The 18,407-nt window shown below is 35.7% G+C and overlaps 1 long non-coding RNA gene across 2 annotated transcripts in view; it reads right to left on the bottom strand.

Moving 5' to 3' along the window:
* The window catches only part of LOC123845697 (uncharacterized), a 107,443-nt gene that overhangs the window by 54,451 nt on the left and 34,585 nt on the right, over window positions 1–18,407 (bottom strand). For both annotated transcript variants that reach the window (XR_010406085.1, XR_010406086.1), the window contains exon 4: window positions 4,792–4,925. This is a non-coding gene — a long non-coding RNA (uncharacterized LOC123845697). The remainder of the gene's footprint in view (window positions 1–4,791; window positions 4,926–18,407) is intronic.

The following is an 18,407-nucleotide window of genomic DNA, read 5'->3' as shown; positions in this document are numbered from 1 at the left end:
CCGACAGCACAGAAATACAAAGGATTGTAAGAGAATATTATGAAAAATTATATGCCAACAAATTGGACAACCTAGAAGTGGATAAATTCCTAGAAACATATAACTTCCCAAAACCAAATCAATAAGAAATAGAAAATTTGAACAGACCAATTACCAGCAATGAAATTGAATCAGTAATCAAAAAACTCCCGACAAACAAAAGTCCAGGACCAGATGGCTTCATAGGGGAACTCTACCAAACATTTAAAGAGTTAGTACCCATTCTTCTCAAACTTTTCCAAAAAATTTAAGAGGAAGGAAAGCTTCCAAATTCATACTATGAGGCCAGCAATACCCTGATACCAAAATCAGATAAAGACACCACAAAAAAAAGAGAACTATAGGCCAATATCTCTAATGAACATAAGTGCAAAAATCCTCAAGAAAATATAAGCAAACAGAATCCAACAGTACATCAGAAAAATCATTCACCACAATCAAGTGGGATTTATTCCTGGGATGCAAGAGTAGTTCAATATTCATAAATCAATCAACGTGATAAATCACATCTACAAAGAAAGGATAAAGACCATATTATCGGGTGCCTGGGTGGCTCAGTCGGTTAAGCGTCTGCCTTCAGCTCAGGTCATGATCCCAGAGTCCTAGGATAGAGTCCCACATTGGGCTCTCTGCTCAGTGGGGAGTCTGCTTCTCCCTCTCCCTGTGCCCCTCCCCTCTGATCATGCTCTCTCTCTCACACACGCTCTCTCTCTCAAAATAAATAAATAAAATATTTTTTAAAAAGACCATATTATCATTTCAGTAGATGCAGAAAAAGCATTTGACAAAGTACAACATTCATTCATCATAAAAACCCTCAACAAAGTAGGGTTTAGAAGGAACATACCTCAACATGATAAAGGGCATATATGAAAAACCCATAGCTAACATCATACTCAATGGTGAAACACTGAGAGCTTTCCCCCTAAGATCAGGAAAAAGACAAGGATGTTCACTCTCCCTCCTCTTATTCAACATACTACTGGAAGCCCTAGCCACAGCAATCAGATGAGAAAAAGAAATAAAAGGCATCCAAATTGGTAAGGAAGAAGTAAAACTTTCACTATTTGCAGATGACATGATACTATATATGTCGAAACCCCTAAAGATTCTATCAAAAAACAATTGGAACTAATAAATGAATTCAGTAAGGTTGCAGGATACAAAATCAATGTATAGAAATCTGTTGTATTTCTATACACTAATAATGAAGCAGCAGAAAGAGAAGTTAAGAAAACAATCCCATTTGCAATTTCACCAAAAACAATAAAATACCTAGGATTAAACTTAACCAAGGAAGTGAAAGACCTATACTCTGAAAACTATAAAATATTGATGAAAGAAATTGAAGATGACACAAACAAACAAATGGAAAGATATTCCATTCTCATGGATTGGAAGAATATTATAAAAATGTCCAAAGCAATCTAGAGATTAAATGTAACCCCTATCAAAATATCAACAGCATTTTTCACAGAACTAGAAGGAATAATCCTAAAATTTGTATGGAACCACAAAAGACCCAGAATAGCCAAAGCAATGTTGAAAAAGAACAAAACTGGAGGTATTACAATCCCAGATTTCAAAATATACTAAAAAGCTGTAGTAAACAAAACAGTATGGTACTGGCACAAAAATAGACACAGAGCAATAGAACACAATAGACAGCCGAGAAATAAACCCATGATTATATGGTCAATTAATCTTTGACAAAGGAGGTAAGAATATGCAATGGGAAAAAGTCCCTTCAACAAATGGTGCTGGGAAAACTGGACAGCTACATGTAAAAAAATGAAACTAGAGTACTTTCTTACATCACACACAAAAATAAACTTAAAATGGATTAAGGACCTAAATGTGAGACCTAAAACCATAAAAATCCTAGAAGAGAGCACAGATAGTAATTTCTCTGACAAATACATAGAGGTTAAATAACATGCTACTAAACAATGAATGGGCCATTGCAACATTTCTTTAGGTATGTCTCCTGAGGCAAGGGAAATGAAAACAAAAATAAACTATTGGGACTATATAAAAATAAAAAGTTTCTGCACAGCAAAGGAAACAATCAACAAAACAAAAAGACAACCTGCTGAATTGGAGAAGATATTTGCAAATGATATATCTGATAAAGGGTTAGTATCCAAAATATATGAAGAACTTACATAACTCAACACCAGAATAACAAATAATCCAATTTAAAAATGGGTAGAAGATATGAACAGACATTTCTCCAAAGAAGACACAGCTATGACCAACAGACACATGAAAAGATGCTCAACATCACTAATCATTAGGGAAATGCAAATCAAAACCACAATGAGATAACACCTCATACCTGTCAGTTGGCTAAAATCCCAAACACCAGAAACGACAAGTGTTTTGGTGAGGATGTGGAGAAAAAGGAACCCTCATGTACTGTTTATGGGAATGCAAACTAGGGCAATCACTGTGGAAAACAGTATGGGGGTTCCTCAAAAAATTAAAAATAGAACTACCCTATGATCCAGTAATTCCACTCCTGGGTATTTTCCCAAAGAATATGAAAACACCAATTCAAAATGATATATGCACCCCTATGTGTACAGCAGCATTATTTACAATAGCCAAATTATGGAAGCAATCCAAGTGTTTATTGATAGATGAATGGATAAAGAAGTGTGTGTGTGTGTGTGTGTAATGGAATATTACTTAGCCATAAAAAAGAATGAAATCTTGCCATTTGCAACAACATGGATGGATCTAGAGAGTATAATGGTAAGTGAAATAAGTCAGTCAGAGAAAGACAAATACCATACAATTTCACTCAGAAGTGAAATTTAAAAACAAAATGAAGAAAAAGAAGAGAAAAACCAAAAAACAGACTCTTAACTATACAGAACAAACTGATAGTTACCAGAGGGGAGGTGGGTGGGGGGATGGGTAAAATAGGTGATGGGGATTAAGAGTACACTTGTCATGATGAGCACCAAGTAATGTATAGAATTGTTGAATCACTATATTGTACACCTGAAACTAATATAACACTCCATGTTAACTATACCGGAATTAAAAAAAAAAATCAAGTCATACACCTTAAATATACACAATTTTTATTCATCAATTTTATCTCAATAAAGATGGAAAAAAGTTTTCCTGTATAATATGAATAGAACCCCTCCTTTGGAATTTTACAAATTATTTTATTAAAAAATCAAATTGTTTTTGAAATTGTTTCTGGAATGTTCAACTGACATTTCTTTGAAAAGAGCACTATATTAAGACTGGGCCATGGTACAGCTCAGCTTTATGTATGTTATACATACAACCATTATTTATTTAAAAATAATTGATAAAATCCCCTCCTTTGCTCAGTTCTAGGGGAAGTGGGAAGTACCATATAGTTGTTAATAGTCTGTATACACAGATACCATAAGAATTAAGGAATCCTTTTATAGCTTTATGTCAGGACTCATCCAGATGATAGATTTAACTACCAGAAATCCAGTGATTTCCTCTAATAAAGTACTCTGTGGTTCCTTCCTCTTTCTTAATTCATCTTTTTCCTCTTCTTCTCAAATAAAATCTAAAAATAGTTTTAAGTGCAAATGAAGTTGAGATCCTAGGCAGAAAATTATATTATAAATATAAACTTGGGGTTTAAAATTTATGTTAAACGATGCCAATCACATTCTAGATTAGATGTGGAAAGTATATATTAGTGTGCTGATGAAAGCATATTCAATATGCCTTTTTGGTATTTCTGTGAGTGTCAATTGTGACATTACCAGATGTCATGCACTTAGATCATCTTATACAAATGAAAACCATTACTGGAATTATTACCTACCTGCTAAAATTCTTGTATTTTTCACATTCTTGTCTAATTCATCTTTACACAGTTGTCTGAAATGACTGTTTTCAATGGTATTTCTTTTCTGTTTAAAATATCTGTGGATAACACCTCAATCACAATGAGCATATCTAGTGCCTGGATTATACCCCACTAAGAAGAACCAGAGCTCCTTGAAAAAGTGGATGATTTTAGTCTGGAGTAGAGAAAGTATAAGGTGGTCTTGAAATATCTTGTGCCAGAAAATACAGAAGTGCTCAAAAACTGATGGGGTCATGTAAAAGGAAGGCAGAAGCCAGCTTGAAAGGGCTCCCACTTGATAAATATGGAACAATTTGAGTATCAAAATGAATAAGGAACTGGAATTGATTATAACACCTTGAACAACAAAAAAAATTCAAACTGACACTATTCAGTAAAAAAACAATTAAGGGCACGGTGCCTGGGTGGCTCAGTCAGTTAAGTGTCTGCCTTTGGCTCAGGTCATGATCTCGGGGTCCTGGGATTGACCTGGGTCAGGCTCCCTGCTCAGTGGGGAGTCTGCTTCTCCCTCTCCTTCTGCCCCTCCCCCTGCTCATGCCCTCTCTCTTTCTCTGTCGCACTCTCTCTCACATAAATAAATAAATAAATAAATAAATAAATAAATAAAATCTTTTTAAAAAATTAAGGGTGAGGAAGAAATGATGGAAAAGGTGTTTACAGAATAATGTCAATTCATAAATGTGGGATTGTTGCAATTAGAAAACCAATATTTTGCAATCACCATTGTAATACCTGATTCAGGCAACAATCATCAAGAGATGTAAAATCAGTAAGTGAAAGGTTGGTAGGGAAGAATATATCATCCAGTCTCAAAGGACCCATAGTTATAATTACAACGAGAAAAGGAAAAAAAGAGAATAAATGAGAAAAAAAGGTACCTTTATAAATGTAGAAGTCTGGTGGAAATCACTTGAATCAAATGTTCAAACTTAATGTCACCAAAATGGAAAAAATGACATCGTGTTTTCTATGATGTAACACACTGAGGACACAAATCACCCATGAAGTATTCCTGTAAAAAAAAAAAAGGATTCTGATCATAAGGTAGTAATTGTGCAAACTAAATTCAGGAACATTATGCAAAATAGTTGACCTGGACACTTCAAAAAATGTCAATGTAATAAAAGAAAAGTGCAGAAATTATCTTTAAAGAAAGTAAAGGGACATGACAACTAAATGCAATGTGCAAACTTTAATTGGATCTTGGATTTTTTTTTAAAAAAAGTATAAAAGACAATGTGGTTATTAGTCCAACTGAAGAAATATTAGTATGGAATGCATATTAGATAACAGTAACATATCAACGTTCAATTTCCTGAGTGTGGTAATTTTCTTGAGTGTGACAAATGTATTATAGTTATTTTTCGTAAGAAAAATATGCTTTAAGTATGTATGGGGAAAATGTCAAGAAGTTTGAAACTTACATTTAAATCTCTTGGATCTTTCACAAAAAAGTGTGTGTGTACACACATGTGGGCATAAGTGCTTACACAGAAACACATTTAAATAGAAAACAAATTTGCAAAATGTTAATAACTAGTGAATCTAGGTAAAGGGTATGTGGGTGTCCATTATACTAGTTTTATAACTTTTCTGTAGCATTAACAGTTTTCAAAATAAAAAAAGTTAGGAAATGAAAATAACATGGAAAAAAAATTAAATTAAAAAAATACGTTGAGCCAAAGATAAAATGCAAGAGACAAAGTTGGGATGAGCAAAGTTAGAAGTAGAGTAAGGATAAAAAGTTTAAATCTATGACCTCTCATGGCTCTATTCTTATGAGTCCACCCTGCTGCCTCAGAATATTCTATCATATGCTACATATCCTTCACATTAGGAACCAAACACCTATGGAATAATGTTAGAATCATAAGCTCTTGACCTTGTGTCAGAAGAAAAAGGTGTATGAGAAATTCAAACATTCTATAGCTTCAATGCTTCATGTCATCTTTCCTACAGACAGGGTTGCCAGGCCCTTCTTGTTTGAAGGACTGACTAAATTTTATTCTCCTTGGCTGTAGGTTTATCATAGTGATAAGACCATTAGTTCCCAGAGGCTGGAAGAAGAGCTAGATGCTAGAAATTCCAGTCACTTGTATTTTTTTAAGACTTTATTTATTTATTTGGGAGTGAGCACGAGCAGGGGGAGAGCAGAGGGAGAGGGAGGAGACTCCCTGCTGAGCAGGGAGCCTGACGTGGGGCTCCATCCCAAGACCCTGGGATCATGACCTGAGCAGAAGGGAGACCCTTAACTGACTGAGCCACCCAGGCGCCCGCCAGCAATTCCAGTCACTTTGAAATGCATTTTTAAAAGTAAGAGAAAAATGTTTATCTAGTTTGTAAGGCTTCTGCCCTATAATATTTATGTGAACCTTTTCTGGTCATATTCTCTGACTCCTCTCTCTTCCCTCATGGTTTTCCCGTCCTAGTGACCTCACTGAAAGCTACTGTTGATTCTTTATGTGTGTTGCCTATGAAAATGCGTGCGTATTCACTCCTTCCTCATTCTTTTACTCATTATTTATTCATCCATCACAATTACTTATTTATGTAGGTCACTTTATCTTATATATTTTTTAATTTATTTTTAGCTCACTTTATTTTAAATGATAGTTTTACAAATGTTTAAGCAGATGAGCATTTATACTCTAAAGGGCAGGAGAGATGAACAAGAGACACAAAATGTACCAGAGACAGCTGGATTGGAAAAGAAAGATTAACACAGGCCTGGACTCTCTTCTTGTATCTCCATCATCATCTACCTTTTTTTTTCATTTTAGGAACTGTCCTGATTTCCTGTTTTCAATGGCCCTTTACTATTTTAAATACCCTTGTGATTGTTTTGGACTCTACTACCTAGAAAACGAAGCAAGGTTTGTTTGCTGTTTCCAAGCAGTAACCACAACGGCTATAAAACATGGTTAGCCTGACCAAATTGGAGACAGGGGTCTAAGAATAATAGATCCAGACTAAGCCAGGCCTCTGAATGGCCATCCAGTTTTTACTGAGCATCTACTATTTATCAGGCACTATTTTTGGAAGTGGAGGCAAAGACTGACTGAGACACAATCCTAACTTAGTGGTTCAAAGTATTCCATGTCAGGTTCACTCTAGTCTCATCTGAAGGATACTGGGCAGAAGATGGTGCCCACCACATGGATATGAGTGCATCATTTCTGAATTTTATTCAGATGCTAATAACAAACATTCAATAAAGGGTGGTTTAAATAGATTGGGAGGTTATTTGTCTTTTTTGCAGGCAGGGGTAAGTAATTGAGTGGTGGCTTGACAAGTCCATGAACTCATCCAAGTCCCAAGATTCTTCTATCTTGCTGCTTTGCCCTTTTTAGCACACAACTTCTACCCTAAAGTTTGCCTCATGGTTGCAAGGTAGCCACTGCAAGTTTGGCCATTGTGTCTGCATTCCAGGCTGTGGTAAAGAGGAAGACAGAAAAGGGGCTGAAGGCTACTTTCCAGGTGAGTCAAACCCCTTTTAAAAGAGCTTTCTCAAAATCTCACCCAAAACTTTTGCCTCTACCTCATTAGCCAAAACTTAGTCATTTGGCCACCCATATCTATAAAGAAAGATCTCAACAACAAATAATCAAGAGTACTGTCAGTACTTACTCATTTGTAAGTACAAGTGTAGATACTTATTATATTGGCTTGTCTTTTCAATTGGGCCCTGGTACTTTCTAAGTTAATTTTTCTTGTTTTTTTTCATCACCCAATTATCTAAAACGACCATCCTTCACTTAAAATACATAGTTGTTAAAATTCTGACTAAGGAAGAGGGATAGTCAAATGATGTCCTGAATAAAAGAGTTGAATTAATGGTAGGGCAAAGGAAGGGGACTCTCACATAAGAGGCCCCTAATTCTGTCCCTGCTCACTTCTGCTGCCACCACTCAAGGGTATAAAGATATCTTCTCTTTATGCTGTTAGGAACACAACCTTTTGTAGGCTTAACCTTTAGCACTTGCTTGAAGTACTGAATAATGATAATAGGAGTTGGAAAGCCTTAAAAGCAGGGCTGAGGCTTCCCTGAGACAAATAAGAAATTCCACCTGTGGACAACAGCTTGACCTGTGCCCATGGAGTTCCACCCTGTTTGTGATCTTACCTTCCTAACTGAATGCCCTAGGGCACAAAGATATTACAGCATATTTATCATCAGAAACAATGCAAGGAAGACAACAATGGAACGTCTTTAAAGTAGTAAAAGAGGGGCACCTGAGTGGCTCAGTCGTTAAGCATCTGCCTTCGGCTCAGGTCATGATCCCAGGGTCCTGGGATCGAGCCCCGCATTGGGCTCCTGCTCAGCAGGAAGCCTGCTTCTCCCTCTCCCACTCCCCCTGCTTGTGTTCCCTCTCTGGCTGTGTCTCTCTCTGTCAAATAAATAAATAAAAATCTTTAAAAAAAAATGAAAATAAAGTACTGAAAGAAAAAGTCAACATAAGATTCTATACATAGGAAAAAAAGGATTTCAAAAACAAAGATAAAACAAGACTTTTTCAGACTTAACAAAAGGCGAAAGAATTCATCGCCAGCAGACCATCATTATAAGAAATATTAAAGGGAATTCTTTAGGCCAAAGGAAAATGCTACTAAAAGGAAATATGGATCTATGCAAAGGAAGGAAGAGCACTGGAAATAGTAACTACATGGGTAAATGTCTAATATTTTTCTTATTCTTTAAATATATTGAAAAGACATTTGACTATATAAACAGAAATAATTAACAATGTAGTATAGGGTTTATAATATATGTAAAAGCAAAATGCAGGACAACAATAACACGAAGTCCAGGAGGGGAGAAATGTAAATATACTATTGTAGGTGTCTTAAACTATGCATGAGGTAGTATAACAGTACTAGAAAGTTGACTGTGTCAAATTAAAAATGTATACCTAAACCCAAAAGCAACCACCAAAACAACACAACAAAGAGTTATAACAATACGGGGAAAAGGAGATAAAATTAAATAATAAAAAACACTCAATTTGTTCCCACTTTGGTCAGTGGTAGCTCTTTCAGGTTGGTTGTCACTTTGACATGCCCTCATCTTTTTGGGTTTTTTTGAGCACTTTCTTATTTTCTGATACTACAAGATGCTCTCCTCCTTGGTCCTAAAATCAGCTGTTCCTCTAACAATCCCTGGTTCCTTTTATTGGCGACTGTATTTAGAAACCAAAATCTGGGTCCTGACTGTGCTTGTTGCTTTTGGGTGTCATTGTTTCTAGGCCCTCTCAATGGATAGAGCTAAGTAATATATGTATGGATACTAACCCACATGTACACACATATCTATAATTCTTTTTTTCTATCTATCTATATTAAGCTAAATGTAAGTTCATACTTTATGTCTCTGACTCTAATCCGGTATCACAGGGTTTATCCTTGCTTTCTTTTCTTGTTTACCTGTAACTTTCCTCTCACAGTGAGCACCTTGAACATACCATCCACCATCCATTTACTTGTTTAACACCACTGTAATGTAAAGTGATGTGAAAAATTATATCCATACGAAATCCTGTACACAAATGTTTATAGCAGCTTTATACATTTTGGCTAACAACTGGAAGCAAGGAAGATGTCTTTTATCAGGGGAAAGAATAAACAAACTCTGGTGCATCCATATAATGAAATCCTATGCAGCAGTAAAAAGAAATGAGCTGCTGATTCATTCATCAACATGGATGAATCTTAAGTGCATTCTACTTAGTGAAAGAAGGCAGAAAACAAAAGCTACATATTGGATACATTGTATGATTCCATTCATATGACACCTGGAAAGGGCAAAACTATAGGAACAAAACAATTAGTGGTTGCCAGGGGTTAAGAAGACCCACGTGGTTGACTATAAAGGGGATGCACAAGAGAACTTTTAGGGTGAATAAATTGTTTTGTATGGTGTTGGAGTGATGGATATATTACTACCTGTGAACTGTATAGAATCCATAGAACTATATATTATAAAGAGTGGATTCTAATGTATGCAATTTTTTTAAAAAGCTGACCTATCTAACTTGGGAAAATGATATTTTGACTGAAAACTATAAGGCTATAGACAAAAGGAACTGTACATAGTCATTGTATTTCTAGGTGGTAAATTTGTTTCTCATAAGGGTATGAGTTTAATAGTGTACTTCAAATAGGGGCACCTGGGTGGCTCAGTCAGTTAAGCATCTGACTCTTGATTTTGGCTCAGGTCATGATCTCAGGGTCATGAGATTGAGCCCCACATCGGGCTCTATGGTGGGCATGGAGACTGCTTAAGATTTTCTCTCCCTCTGCCCCTCCCCATGGCCCCACCCCACTGTCTCTCTCTCTCTAAAGATAATAATAAATAAAATAAAAATGTACTTTAAATATAAAGACACAACTAATTAAAAGGATGGAAAAAGATTATCAAGCTAACACTAGGCAAAAAAAAAAAAAAGCTTGAGCAGCTATATTAATATCAAAGTAGATTTCAGAGCACAAAATTTTGTATTACTAGGAATATGAAAGATCATCTTAAACTGATAAAGAAGTCAATTCAACAGGAGGACATAATCCAAAATGCTTATAGATCTAATCACAGAGCTTCAAAATATATGAGGCAAAATCTGAAAGAACTGTAGGAAGAAATAGACAAATCCACAATTAGAGTTGATTTCAATACCCCTCTCTAAATAACTGAAGAGCAAGCAGAAAGAAAATCAGTACAGCTATAGAAGACTTGAACAACACAGCCAACCAATTGATCTAAGTGACATTTATAGAACACGCCATGCAACAACAGCAGAATACACATTCTTCTCAATTGAGTATGGAACATTTACCAAGAGCGACCATATTATGAGCCACAAAATGAGTCTCAATAAGTTTAAAAGGATATATGTCATATAGAAACTGTTCTCTAGACTGTACTAAGAAAAATACATGTTTTTTTAATTTATAAAATGTACTTATAAATTTTGGATCTAAAGAATTCTAGTGTAACAGACAGTTCACAATTGGTTACTACTTAGTAGTTTTCACTGGAGACTAAGGTTTCAAAGAGTTGAAATTCTAACCATAATTAAGACTGAAAAAAAAAGGCTTAGGTCAAAATCTGAATATTAAAAGGTTATAGAAGGTTTATGAAGGGAAGTCTTTGGAAAGGAATTTTATGTGTGGTCAGGACTAAGGTTAAAATGCATGGATTCTAAAAGTATACTGGTATAATATTAAAATTTGATTTTCTCTCTGTTAAAAAGACAAAGTTTTTTTGGATTGTTGGTCTGCTCTTGATAAGGAAATGTAAACAAGTTTTTTTTTTTCTCTTTTGTCTGCCCAGAAAACCAAAACTTATATTTTGTCTTTATCAGGTCTTTGATTATTTAAAGTTAAAACTTTTCAATATTAACAGAGCTAAATTTTACTAACAACTATACAACCCTACATATTTGCCTTTAGAATCTCTTATTGGCACCTTAGTTAAGTTTTATAAGGATCCATAATCCTATTTAGGCATGTGTTTTACAACTTTCTGAGGGTTTTTAACAAACTTCCCCAAGATTTGAATTATAAATAAAGTATTTTGACCAATAAAAAAAAAGAAACTTTTCTAAGGACAATGGAATTAAACTAAAAATCAACAACAGGCTCAGTTGGTTAAGCGACTGCCTTCGGCTCAGGTCATGATCCTGGAGTCCCGGGATCGAGTCCCGCATCGGGCTCCCTGCTCGGCGGGGGGTCTGCTTCTCCCTCTGCCCTCTTCCCTCTCGTGCTCTCTGTCTCTCATTCTCTCTCTCTCTCAAATAAATAAATAAAATCTTTAATAAAAAAAAAGAAAGTGTTACTATCTAAAAAAAAAAAATCCATAAATATTTGAAAACTAACACATATAAATAACAAAATCAAAAGAATAAAATGAAAGACAAAAAGGAAATCAAAGAAAAAAGCAAAAGGGAAATTAGAAAGTATTTTGAATGGAATGAATATGAAAACAGAACATATCAAAATTGTGGGATGTCACTAAAGCAGTATGTAGGAGAAATTCTTTTTTTTTTTTTTGAAGATTTTATTTATTTATTTGAGAGAGAGAGAGTGAGAGACAGAGAGCATGAGAGGGAGGGGGGTCAGAGGGAGAAGCAGACTCCCCGCCGAGCAGGGAGCCCGATGCGGGACTCGATCCCGGGACTCCAGGATCATGACCTGAGCCGAAGGCAGTCGCTTAACCAACTGAGCCACCCAGACGCCCTGTAGGAGAAATTCTATAGCACTAAACACTTACATTGGAAAAGAACACCTCAAATCAATTACCTCAGCTTCCACTTTAAGAAACTAGAAAAGGAAGAGCAAATTAAGTTCACACTAAGCAGAAGAAAGGAAATAATAAAGATTAGAGCAGAAATCAGTGAAATAGATAACAGAAAAATGACAGAGAAAATAAAACCCAAAGCTGCTACTTTGAGAACAATAAAATTGATTAACCTTTAACTAAACTGATCCAGAAAACAAAAAACAAAAAACCACAAATGACCAATATCAAAATAGAAAACTTGAGTTGTCCTACATTAAATAAATGGAATCTTTAGTTAAAAGCTTTCCTACAAAGAAAATACCTGACCTACATGTCTTCACTGGTGAATTCTATGAAATATTTAAGGAAGAAATAACACCAATATTCTTTGTAACTCTGAAAAGGAGGGAATAATTCCCAAGTTATTCTTTTTAAAAAGATTTTATTTATTTATTTGAGATAGAGCGTGCACACGAGAGAGAACGTGAGCAGGGGGAGGGGCAGAGGGAGAGGGAGAAGCAGGCTTCCCGCTGAGCAGGGAGCGGTTGGGGGCTCGATCCCAGGACCCTGAGATCATGACCTGAGCCAAAGGCAGATGCTTAACCAACTGAGCCACCCAGGTGCCCCCAACTTATTCTTTAAGGCTGCCATTGCCTTGATACTAAAACCTGGCAAGGACATTACAAGAAAAAATTTAAAGGTCAGTATTCCTCATGAACATCAATGCAAAATCTAAACAAACTTTTACCAAGCTGAATCCAACAATATATTAAAAAATATTAAAAACTTATCATTACATGTTAACAACAAAAGATGTGAAAACTCTGTATACTAAAAACTACAAACTACTGCTAAAAGAAATTAAACAAGACTGAAATCAATGGACAGACATACTATATTCATGGGTCATAAGACTTAATATGTCAATTCTCACCAAATTGATCTATATAGATATATGCAATCACCAATACCAGCAGGCTTTTGGTAGAAACTGACAAGATGATTCTAAATTTCATACAGAAGTGCAAAGGACCTAGAATAGTCAAAATCACTTTGAAAAAGAGGAATAATTTAGAAGATTAAAACTAACTTCAAAAACTTAGTATAAAGCTATAGTAATCAAGACAGTGTGGGATTGATGTCATGATAGATAATTAGAGCAATGGAATGAATTAAATCTATATATATATGAACAACTGATTTTTGACAAAGGTGCAAAGACAATTCAGTGGAGTAAGCATAGTCTTTTCAACAAATTGTGCTGGAATAACTGGCTATCTATATGCAAAAGAAAATGTATTTGGGATCATACCTTACACCATAAACAAAGATGGATTCAAAATAGATCAATGACCTAAATGTAAAAATTATATAACTTCTAGAACAAAGCACAAGAGAAAAACTGTGGCCTTGAGTTACAAAAAGATTTCCTTGAAACAGCACCAAAAGCCTTATCCATGAAAAAAAAATGATAAATGGAATTTATCAAAATTTAAAACCTCTCCTTTTCAAAAGATAATGTTAAGAGAATGAAAAAAATAAGCCATATATAGAGAAAAATATATCTGATATACATGTATCATATATCTGATAAAGGGCTTGTACTGAGATTAGATAAAGAACTCTCAAAGCTCAATAAGATAATAACAAAGACCCCAATAAAGTGAACAAAAGATTTTTATAGATACTTTACCAAAGAAGATATACAGATGGAAAATAAACACATGAAAAAATGGTCAAAATCACTAGTTATCTGGGAAATGCAAATTAAAACCACAAAGGAAATACCACCTCCCACTTTTTTAAATGGCTAAAATTAAGAAGACTCACCATACCAGAAGTTGGTAAGAATGTGAAGGAACTGTAACTTGCATGACTGCTGATTGGAATGTAAAATGCACAATCACTTTGGAAAACAACTTAGAAGTTCAAAGTTGAACACACATACATCTACCATATGACCCAGCTATTCCACTTTTTTTTTTTTTTTTAAGATTTTATTTATTTGACAGAGAGAGATAGCGAGAGCAGGAACACAAGCGGGAAGAGTGGGAGAGGGAGAAGCAGGCTTCCCGGCGAGCAGGGAGCCCAATGCGGGGCTCGATCCCAGGACCTTGGGATCATGACCTGAGCCGAAGGCAGACGCTCAACAACTGAGGCACCCAGGGGCCCCACCTATTCCACTTCTAGGTATTTATCCAGGAGAAATAAGAGCATATGTCCATACATTGACTTGTACATGAATTTCCATAACAGCTTTATGTAATAGCCCAAAACTAGAAACCCACTCAAATATCCTTCAATAGGTGAATGAATAAGTTAATTTTGATACATCTATACAATGGAATACTACTCACCATTAAAATGGAATAAACTGTTGATATACACAACACTATGGATGAATCTAAAAATAATTATTCTGAGTGAAATAACAGAGACAAAAAGAATATACAGTAGTATAATTTCCTTTATATGTAATTTTTAAAAATAAAAACTAATCTATAGTGACAGAAAACAGATCAATGGTTGCCTGGTGGGTGATGGTGGTTGGTGAGGAACAAGAGGAAGGGGGATGAGAAGACTTCTGGGTATGATGAATATGTTCATTATGTTGATTGTGGTGATAGTTTAATAGGTATATATACATCAAAAGCTATTAAATTGTATACTGAAGACATATGCAGTTTCTCATATATCAATTATACCTCAATAAAGGTGTTAGATACAGGATTTTTCAATGACTGTTCAATATTCATTGCATAGTTATACTCAGCTATGTTCTCTTTGATTATCTCCAAACTTTTGTTATTATCTTTGTTCACAAATCTTTGAATGCATTTTAAGTTACTTTCTTAGGATAATAAATTCCTCAAAGTGGAATTACTGGGTAAAAGATTCTCAGGGGTTTTTTAAAAAACTTTTTTTTAAAAAGATCTATTTATTTATTTGAGAGAGAGAGAGAAAGCGAGAGAGAGAGCGCAAGCTGGGGAAGAGGGTGAGGGAGAGAGTGAGAGAATCTCAAGCCGACTCTCCACTGAGCATGGAGCCTGACTTGGGGCTCGATCCCACAACCCTGAGATCATGACCTGAGCTGAAATCAAGAGTTGGATGCTCAACTATCTGAGCCGCCCAGGTGCCCCCAAAATTTTTGATAAACATTGACAAATTGCTTTCCATAAAGGGTATATCAATTTATACTCTTACCATCACTGTATGAATTACAGAATTGGGTCATTTTAAAGAAATTTATGTTCAAAACTCATTGAACACTTCATAAATGTCCTCTTGATTTCTGAGCAACCTTTACTAATACTATTGTCCTGCTCTAAAATTATCTGAAACTACTTACCACTTTCTCAATTATCCTTAATTTTTGCTTGTTGCTATACTGTCATTGCTTCATTTCACATTGTTCCTTCTTTAAAAAATGTTTATGACAGGTTTATTAAAATATAATTCACATGCCATGCAATTCATTCATTTGAAGGATACAATTCAATGATTTTTAGTAAAATTAACAAAGTTCTGCAACTGTCACCAGAATCAATTTTAGAACATCTTTATTACCTCAAAAAGAAACCCTGTGCTCATTAACAGTCACTCATTTCCTTTTGAACCCACTAGCCCTAGGTGACCACTAATGTATTTTCTGTCTCTATGAATTTGCCTATTCTGGACATTCCATATAAATGGAATGAATATAGTATGTGGTCTTCTGTGACTGGCTTCTTTCACTTAGTATAATGTTTTCAGGGTTCATTCATATTGTAGCTTGTATCAGTATTTCATTTCTTTTTTTATTGCCAATTAACATTCATTGTACAATATACCACATTTGGCAATTCATTGGACAAAGAAGAGACTATTCAACAAATGGTATTAAAACAATTGAACATCTATTTGCAAAAAAAAAAAAAAAAAAAAGAACCTGGATCTATGCCTCATACCTTATCCACAAATTAATTCAAAATGGATCCCATATCTAAATGTAAAACATAGGAGCACCTGGGTGGCTCAGTTGGTTATACATCTGTCTTCAACTCAGGTTATGACCCCAGGGTCCTGGGATCAAGCCCCGCGTCAGGCTCCCTGCTCAGCTGGGGAGTCTGCTTCTCTCTCTTCCTCTGCCCCTGCTCCTGTGCTCTCTCTCTCAAATAAATAAATAAATAAAATCTTAAAAAAAAAAATGTAAAACATAAAACTAAACCGTATAGAAAGAAAAATAGGAGAAAATCATCACTGTCAGTGGTTAGGCAAAGACTTTTTAAAAAAGATTTTATTTATTTATTTGAGAGAGAGAGTGAACACAAGTGGGAGGAGGAGCAGAGGGAGAGGGAGAAGCAGACTCCCCACTGAGCAGGGAGCCCAACACAGGGCTGGATCTCAGGACCCTGAGATCATGACCTGAGCCAAAGGCAGATGCTTAACCAACTGAGCCACCCAGGTGCCCCTAGGCAAAGACTTCTTAGACATGACAGCAAAAATATGATCCATTAAAAAAAAGAAAGGACTTGTACCCAGTATATATACAGAACTCTTAGAACTACATAATAAGAAAATCAACAGCCAGCAAAAACCTTAAAATACAACCCAGCAATCATACTCCTGGGCATTTATCCCAGAGATATGAACATTTATGTCCACACAAATGATCATAGCAACGTTATTTGCAATAGCCAAAAACTTGAAACAACCAAAGCGTCCCTCAATAGTTGAACAGTTACACATACTGTGCTACATTTATACCACAGAGTAATTACTCAGCAATAAAAATCAATACATTATTGATGTATGCAACAACGTGGATAGATCTGAAAGGTAGGCTGAGAGAAAAAAGCCCATCTCAAACTGTTACATACCATGTGATTCCACCTATACAGCATTCTCAATGTGCCAAAAGTATAGAGATGGAAAACAAATTGTTGGTCACCAGGGGTTAGAGTTGGCTGCAGGGAGGTGCATGGCCATGAGGATAAAGGGAGCGCAAGGGAGGTATTTGTGTCAATGGAACAGTTCTGCGTCTTGCCAACTGTGGTGGTTACACAAATCTACACACACGACAATATGGCATAGAACTATACACACACATTATACCAATGTCAATTCCTGGTTTGGCATCATACTATAGTTATGCTAGATGTAATCATTGAGGAAAGCCAGTGAAGGGGACACATGACATCTCTATAGTATCTTTGCAACTTCCTGTGAACGTAAAGTTATTTCACAATAAAAGAGGTTTTTTAATGGCAAAAGACCTGAACAAACATTTCACCAAAGAAAATAAACAGATGGCAAATAAACATGTGAAAAGATGTTCAACATCATTAGCCATTAGGGAAATGCACATTAAAATCACAAGGAGGGGCACCTGGGTGGCTCATTCCGTTAAGCGCCGACTCTTGATTTTGGCTCAGGTCATGATCTCAGGGTCATGGGATCGAGCCCTGTGTTGGGCTCCACACTGGGCATGGAGCCTGCTTAAGATTCTTTCTCTCTCCCTCTGTCCCTTCCCTTGCTCATGCTCTCTCTCTCTCTCTGAGAAAAAAAATTTTTTTTAAAGATTTTATTTATTTGAGAGCGAGAAAGAGAGCACTAGTGGGGTGGGGGGGTAGGAGTAGAGGGAGAGAGAGAGAGAGAGAAGCAGACTCCCTGCTAAGCAGAAAGCCCAATGTGGGGCTCAATCCCAGGACCCTGAGATCATGACCTGAGTTGAAGGCAGATGCTTAACCGACTGAGCCACCCAGGTGCCCCAAGAAAAAAAAATTTTGCAATAAAACCACAAGGAAACATCACTACATATCCATTAGAATGGCAACAACAAAAAATACTGACAAAAATCAAGTGCTGGCAAGGATGCAGAGCAACTAGAACTCTTGAGAATACACTATTGGTTGGAATGCAAACTGATACAGCCACTGTGAAAAACTCTTTGGCAGGTTACTTTTTATGAAGTTAAACATATGTTTGCCATATGACCCAGCAATCTTACTATCAGGTATTTACCCTAAAGAAATGAAAATTTACATTCACCCAAAAATCTGTACATGAATGTTCATAGCACCTCTATTTATAAATGCCAAAAAACTAGAAACAACAGAAATGTCCCTCAATAGGTGATTGAATAAACAAGTCGTGGTATGTCCATACAATGGAATTCCACTCAGCAATAAAATGGAAAGAACTATTGCTAAATGCAACAATATGGATGAATTTCAAAGGCAT

This window comes from Mirounga angustirostris, unplaced genomic scaffold (assembly GCF_029215605.1).
Source record: "Mirounga angustirostris isolate CCGP_5_RB_7025 unplaced genomic scaffold, mMirAng1.0.hap1 SCAF_11, whole genome shotgun sequence".
Taxonomy (NCBI): domain Eukaryota; kingdom Metazoa; phylum Chordata; class Mammalia; order Carnivora; family Phocidae; genus Mirounga; species Mirounga angustirostris.
This window is presented reverse-complemented; position numbering and strand designations above follow the sequence as displayed.